The sequence below is a fragment of the Rhipicephalus microplus genome, chromosome 6 (genome assembly GCF_043290135.1).
Source record: "Rhipicephalus microplus isolate Deutch F79 chromosome 6, USDA_Rmic, whole genome shotgun sequence".
Lineage (NCBI taxonomy): Eukaryota > Metazoa > Arthropoda > Arachnida > Ixodida > Ixodidae > Rhipicephalus > Rhipicephalus microplus.
The window spans coordinates 79723150-79730476 of NC_134705.1; the positions used below are offsets into that span (position 1 = coordinate 79723150).

The 7327-nt window shown below is 51.7% G+C and overlaps 1 pseudogene; it reads left to right on the forward strand.

Annotated features, from left to right (window-relative positions):
* The first annotated feature begins 453 nt into the window (after positions 1 to 453).
* On the forward strand, positions 454 to 630 carry LOC142766542 (U2 spliceosomal RNA; annotated as a pseudogene).
* Positions 631 to 7327: the final 6697 nt, after the last annotated feature.

Consider the following 7327-nt stretch of genomic DNA (forward strand, 5'->3'; position numbering starts at 1 on the left):
GCATCAAGAAGGCTGCCCTGAGTATGTTCACTGTCATAGGGGAGAAGCAATGGGTCGGACTTCCCGGCCTGTTGCCCGACCTGGTCCTGGCAAGAGGCGAGGAAGCCTTGATCCTGGACGTCTGCTGCCCTTTCAACAACAGACTGCAGGCGTTCCGGGAAGCCCGGAGGCTCAAGGAGAAGTACGCCTCTTTACAGCGATATCTCCGCCAACGGTTCCAGCACGTCGCTGTCGAAGCTATCGTAGTCGGCTGCCTGGGGTCGTGGGATCCGGCAAATTACCGTGTCACCCGCAGACTGTGTTCCAGAAACTATCTGCCAACTATGAAACGCTTGTGTGTCAGTGACACGATTGCGGCTTCCACGGACATTTACCGCCACCACATTGGAGCGCTGTAATATATTGTATATCGCCAGTTTTTAGAGAAGCGATTTTTCATGTTTTTAGATTTATACACCTTTACAGTTTTACCGTTTTTCTGTTCTTAACAGCTTATTATCTGATACGGATCCTATTTGAATCCAAGATATTAAGCTTATTTTTGCAATGTGGCGGAGTGCTTGCAGCTTGCTTCACCTCCGCCACAAGTCGGCCCGGTAATGCACTACCTCCGGGATCGGCCCACTCACCCTGCTGGGGTGAGTTCGACATTATTCTCAATAAAAGAAAAAAGTGTTCGGATTTACCAAGGATATCGGGGTAAACAGCGTGGGTGTGGCGAGTGTCAGAAACGATGGCGTCACGCCGCCCCGGCTGACGTGGTATTCGCGGCGGCTCGGTAATCGCGTGCGGGGAGTGCGCTAGCTGTGTTCATGCACACTTACGATTGCTCTGGGAAATACATGTTTGTGTGGAAATTTCATTATTGGAGAGCCCCTTTTTTGTTATGTTCACACGTACATACTACAAGTTTTTTTTGAACATCCCTACTTATAATATTAAAACTATTCAGTAATGTATTATTACTGTTTCAGAGAAAAGCTAGAAGTGTGTATGTGCCAAGCTATTTCCGCTTTCCGAATTCACAAATTTCGGAACAAAAAATAAAACAGCCTCTAGAAAATGGGTGTTGGTGTTTCTGTTTACAGTTGCAGTGACAAGCGAAGGCATTTTTATATCACACCATCACGCGACGTCTTAACCAGAAGACGCGTGCTCTCGCCACGTCTGCGCATCTACACTAATCCCCATCACAAATTAAAATTGCAAAGAATGCCACAGGACCCACCCCGCACACACCTGCTGTACGATGGAGCGGCGAAGCCCCGATGTGCTTTTCCTCTGTCCACTGACCTGAGTCCCAGCTTCCGCCAGCGGTAGCTGTAATTCGTTGCCACGCGGTCAGCTGCTTCGCTTGCGCCCTCAGCCATCACCTTGTTGATGACAATATGATAATATGTGGGGTTGGCGTCCAACAACCACCATAAGATCATGAGGGATGCCATAATAGAGGTTTTTAGTTGGACGTTTTTGTAGTCCGCCCGCTCCGGGAGCACCCGCGAAGCCGCAGCGCAGCAGTGGCTGGTTTTTCTCTTTTAGTTATTCGTTACCAGCAGCGAAGCGGTCCTTTCGCAGTTGCAGCACCCTCTGGTCGTTTTCATCGTCGGTAAAGAAAATGAGAAACATTTTTTCACGTATTCAAAGCAAAACAATAACGTATAAATTATCTTTTCATGAAGTAGTTAGAAATCCACTTTCAATGTATTACCGTCTGTTTTTGGAAAAAGAAGCAAGCTCTGACTTGATAGTAGCCGCTCAAAAGCCAGCCAGTTCCCTTCCAGATCCATTGCAAGCGTTCTCTGTGTGTTGTTTGCGCTTTTGACGCGTTTGGTGGTGGCGTTTTTATTTTTCACCGTTGAAACTGTGTTTTCGCGGCTTGCACTGGACAGGTGACGCCGAAGCTGCAGCACTCGCGGAAAGCGTGCCGTCTCCGGAGGAAGCCATCTTGAAATGAGCAAAGTTGCAGTACGCACGAGACAGGGCGCGCGCATTGTCCCCCTTCCTCTTGCAACAACGGCAGCGACGCACCACGCTCCGCTTGGGCTGCTCGTAAGCGGACCGTATTCCCCGCTCCGGTAACCCGCTTAAGGCCTTAGTGGAGGGCGCATGCGCACTCGCGTTCCCGCTCCGCTTAGCTACTAAGCGGAGCGTAAAAACGTCAAACTAAAAACCTGTAATGAAGGGCTCCGGAAACTTCGACCACGTGAGGTTCTTTAACGTGCACACAAATCTGAGCACACGGAAATGCAGCCGCCTCAGCCGGGATTCGATGCCACCACCTGCGGGTCAGCAGCCGAGTACCTCATAGCTACTAGGCCACCACGGCGGGCATCGCCTTGTTGATCACACACTACATTTCTGGACACCATCTCATACCAGCTCATCCGCAGTTGGCTCTCGTTATTTACAACAAACATCCTCGCACGCTCACGTGAATGGAATGGCCAGTTGCTGGAAGTTCCAAGAAAATTGCGCACTAGACGTACGGACGCACCACGCACGTACCTCAAGCGCTGTGGAATCCAGGACGCGTGAGATCACGCCCCGGGCGCGCTTTGCTGTGCTTTGCCTCTGTAACCAATCATCACTCCTCACCGCTTCACTAAGCCTGATATGTAGAAGTCGAAGCAGCAGAACAACAAACCGGCCATTCCTCCTCAGTGGGTGTGAGCCACAAGTGAAGGTCAACAAAAACAAGCAACAGTAGTGAGCACAGTGACAAAGCTGTCGTAGTTGGGCGAAATAATCCACGACTATGACTGCACGTTGGCAAACGGTCGCATTTGTGCAACCACCCGTCTCCCGGAGATCGTCTGTCGCGAGTCTACTCGCACCTTATATAGCGGGATTCGACGAAAAGCACAGGCGAGTACTTCTCCACTGATTTCCGCGACCACTTGATGACCGCCTTCTGCCGCCTCATGTCCGTACGATTGACGGAGCGCCACGCCAGCGCCTCGTACACGCCACCATAGCACTCCTACCCCTCGGAATCATCAAAAATTGGACGTTTTCGACCACGACAGGCAGAGCATGAAGCCCGTTGAACGCTTGAGCGGCATCGCAGCGGCATGTCGCACGCTCACGTTCCGTCACCCTCTGCCACATGACCCTTCATTCACCCTTCATTCACACGCGCTGTAGTAGACGTTTCGCATGCATTCCCGCGTCTGCCTTTCAGAGCAGGACGTTTGTCGACTTCGGTGCGGTGTTCCGCCACTTCGGAACTTACAAGGCATACGTTGAGCGTGCTGAAGCAGCCAAAGGCACCACCATTTTGCCGATGATTGTGGGCTTCGTTCAGAGGCGTTGCTTAAGAAGCCAGCGTATAAGCCATGTTAGATGGATGACGTAGTCGCATTTTGCACAGTAATTTTTTTCCTTCCAGGATTTGGTGCTCGGGTTGGACATGTAGACATTGCATCAGTTTTTAAAACAAGTGCAGCGGCTTCTCCCGTGACATGCCTGATAATATTCGCCAGCAAGCATTTGGTGTGACGTCATGGGCGCAATCTAGAGTACGCGTGTAAGCAAGCAAGCAAGCGTGGCTTCGACCTCTAGGAAAAGAAGGTTTCAGTTTTTAACATGTTTGTAAGCGAAACAAGAAACTTCAAGCGGACGAGGGATAAAAGCAACGCAGCGAAGCCAGTGCTGCCACTGTCGGTGGACAGTTCTGGTTTTGCATGGGTGGACGTCAGAATTGCTTTGCTACTGTTTTCCTGGCATTTGGCCAGAACTGAATACGAGGTGTGAAAGAATGAATTTCAATTGCGTGCAAATAAATCGCATCAATTCTCGGCCTTTTGGCTAGATCAATTGTCGAGACAGCTGTTTCTCCTGTGAGTCGACAATTCCTTCCTGGTGTCTCGTCGAGCCGACGAAGGCCCCTGGGAATTCCAGGAACATAAGAGAAGCGCTTGGTGCTCACGTCTCGCGCGAGACACCGAGTTTCTGGGCTTCAGGCCTCATTAACCGGAGCCCACCCACGTGCCCACAAGGAGGTGCGATGATTCTGGTAGCAACCCACTGCTCTGGAGGTCCTGGTTGTGTCTCTAGCCGTCATCACCATCCCTGAGGCTCCTGCCCTTGCCGGGCCGACCACGAGGGTGCAGCATCAGCTGCAGAACCTCCAGTACCTCCAGACAAGCCTACGCCACCTCAGGTGCCCCTGTCAAGAAATACAGTGACTTCGACCACACAATGGCCTCTATCGGGATGCCGGGGAGAGAGAACTGTTTTCTGTTTAACGCGCTCAAGAGCAATGTGTCAGTTCACGATTTGATAGATGCGGTAGAATATACTGCAGGAGATGACAGCGTTCTTGTGCTACAGCATATAGGGGTTCCAAGTTCTTAGTGTGCACTAGAAACGCTGACCAAGCCAGAAAGCTTATGATTGCAAAAGGGTTTATGTTAAATTATGAGAGGGTGCCCGTAGAAGCAGTGGGACCACCCGTCACCTTTGTAAACGTGTACAGGTTCCTGGCCTATTTATGAAACGACGCGCTAGCGAGCGCCTTGCAGCCCTACAGGAACCTAAGGGCATCACATTTGGAACAGTGGGCAGTCGCCACAACCAGCTGAACGGGGTACGAGTAGTCAGAATTGAAATGTGCAGACCTGTGCCTAACTTTTTGAACATTCAAGGACACGGGGTCATGTGCGAATATAGAGGCATGCGCCGCGTATGTGCTCGTTGTGGGGAGGAGGGCCACATTGCAAACATGTGCTCCAAGCCGTATCGCAAACGATGCGGGGCTTTTAGTCACAATACCGAGGGTTGCACTGAAGACTGCAAACGCTGCGGCGGCCAACTCGGCACACAAAACTGCCTATAGAAAAAGACATACGCGTCCGCGGCACGCGCGCCTCCAGAGGCACGCGGCGATGCCGCAAGCCCCCAACCACGAGGTTCTTTGCTGTCACTCCCGGAAGCAACGGCCAGTGGTTTTCAAGTGCTACGGCCACAGGCCGAATACGCAAGAACTAGGCAGTAGACCAATGGGCCAGCAGTGATGCGAGTGCAAGCGACTCTGCAGATACGAGCGTAAATCCGCCTGCAAATATGAAAACAACATGCACGGGCGAGACGGACACCAGGCCCTGTTAGCTGCTTTTTTGTTTTCTTGGCAGGCTCCAAAGAGCCACGCCGCTCTTTTGGCACCAGGGGTACCGACGTATCCATCGCCTCTTCGGAGGCACTGGAGGCCCGCACGTGCGGACTTTTAGTTCGACTTTTGGGCCTCGCCTGGTGAAGTGAGGCCTTGAAACCTGAAGACTCTGGAGTCTCCGGTCTCTGTTTGGGAGTAGGCGGTGTAGCCTGGGCTACAGCCGCCTTGGGGGCAGGTGCCACAGCCGTCGGTTCGGTATGCGCGGGTCCAAGGAGTGGTGAGGGCTGGTGCGGCGGTGCCCCCTAACGCGCCGCATCAGTGTATGTAGGTCCATAGAATGGTGCGACTCTTCGCCGTGCTTTTTAAATTGAAATTTCTTCTTCACCTTCGATGTAATTATTTCTTTTTCTTTTTTCAGTATGTGCAGGAGCGTCAATATGCAGCATGGTTCTTTCGCAGTTTACACAGTGTGGCGGTTGTTTGCAGTTCTCAGACACGTGGCCTAGGACTCCATATTGTGCACAAGTCTGGCAACCACGACAGATTTTAGAGCCATGGCCATACCTCTGGCGTTGGAAGCAACGACGAGGGTTTGGAATTTACAGCATGATAGATGTCTTCATCTACTCTGCTTGAATAGATTCTGGTAGTTTACTGTAGCAAACGTGAGTATTAGGTGTTTCGTCGGTGTTTCGTTATAATTTCTTCTAATGATAATTTTCTGTACATTAGTGACGTTTTGGCTCTTCCACCCCTCGAAAAATCAAGTTTCGGTCAGGTCAAGTAAGTCTGCATCAGATACCACTCCGCGAGTGATGTTCATAGATCTGTGTGGTGTTATGGTGATTGGTACGTCACCAAACTTTGAGATGCTGTCTAACTTTACAAATTATGCTTTGTCCCGAATTTCAAGGCGAAGGTCTCCACTAGCCATTTTGGTTACTTTGTATTCAGCCCCAAGAGTTTCAGTAAGACACTTGGCAACTACGAAAGGAGATACAGTCCTGGCTTGCTTTCTGGTTTTTTCATAGTGAATGACGTGGAAGTGGCGAAATGTTTCTATTGGCTGGTTGAAGTAATTTATGTCATCGGTGCGTACCCGCTTTAGGCCGGTACGATTAGACAGTAGGGGGAATGCTTTATGCATGCCGGTCTTATTTTTGTTCAGCAGCAATGGCGACCACCCACCACGGAGCCCAACAAAGGGACGCTGCAAGTTTTCAGGTGCTGAAAGTTTGGAGACGCCAGTTGTACAACACTGCCATAACCCAATGCGCCTAGACTATTGTAGGCTATTTGTACAGGGTTAACCCTTGCCGCCAGGAAAATCGGAAGTAAACAGAAGAGATGGGTAGACAGGACAGACTAAAAGAGAGAGATAAAGACGAAGTTGTCGGGGAGAGGGATAGGATAAGGCGACTCCCGATTTTCTCTGGGTGGGTCAGCCCAGGGGTGCCGTCTACGTGAAGCCAGGGACAAAGGGGTGTGTTACCTCTGCCGGGGGGCCTTAAAGTCAATTCACCCGGCGTCGGCTCAACCCCCAGGATTCCCTTTTCCCCGGACACGGCAAAGCCACGCACGGCTGGGCATGGGAAGGAGTCGAAACTCCCCCATTAGCTCGGGTCCGTGGTGTCGCTGCGCACCAAACACTTACTTACGCAGACGCCCTGCGTGGTACGCGAGTGGTGGAAAGCATTACCATGAGCCAACTTAGCGACGACAACAGGAAGCGCGCGAGCAGGGAGAAACGCGTCGTCACCTCACTCTGCCAAAGTGCCCCCCCGCAAAGCCCAAGAATTCCTATGGAAGAAGGCGTGGAATGTCCTCCCGACAAGGCCAAGGCTGCAACACCTCGGCATTGTCCCGAACGCCCAGCGCCCGAACAGCCGAGAGACGGAGACGCAACGGCATGCATTACTGCAGTGCACGGCGGTGCGACCAGTGTGGCGAATGGCAGCGCACTGCTTTGGCATCCGCCCACCCCCCACCACAAGCGTAACAAGAGAGCCTATGCCAAGCTGGTCATGGCATGCACCCTCCGCGCGATTTGGCAGCAGTGGTCGCTAGCGGAGGCCAAGCAAAAACCCGTTATGGCAGCATTCCCCGCAGTGCAACGAATCAGGCAAATGGTATGGGTGCACCTCTCGAAAGAACTAGTAGCCAGCTGCGAAGAAATGTTCCTCCGCCGTTGTCACAACAAATTATTTTATTGCGGGA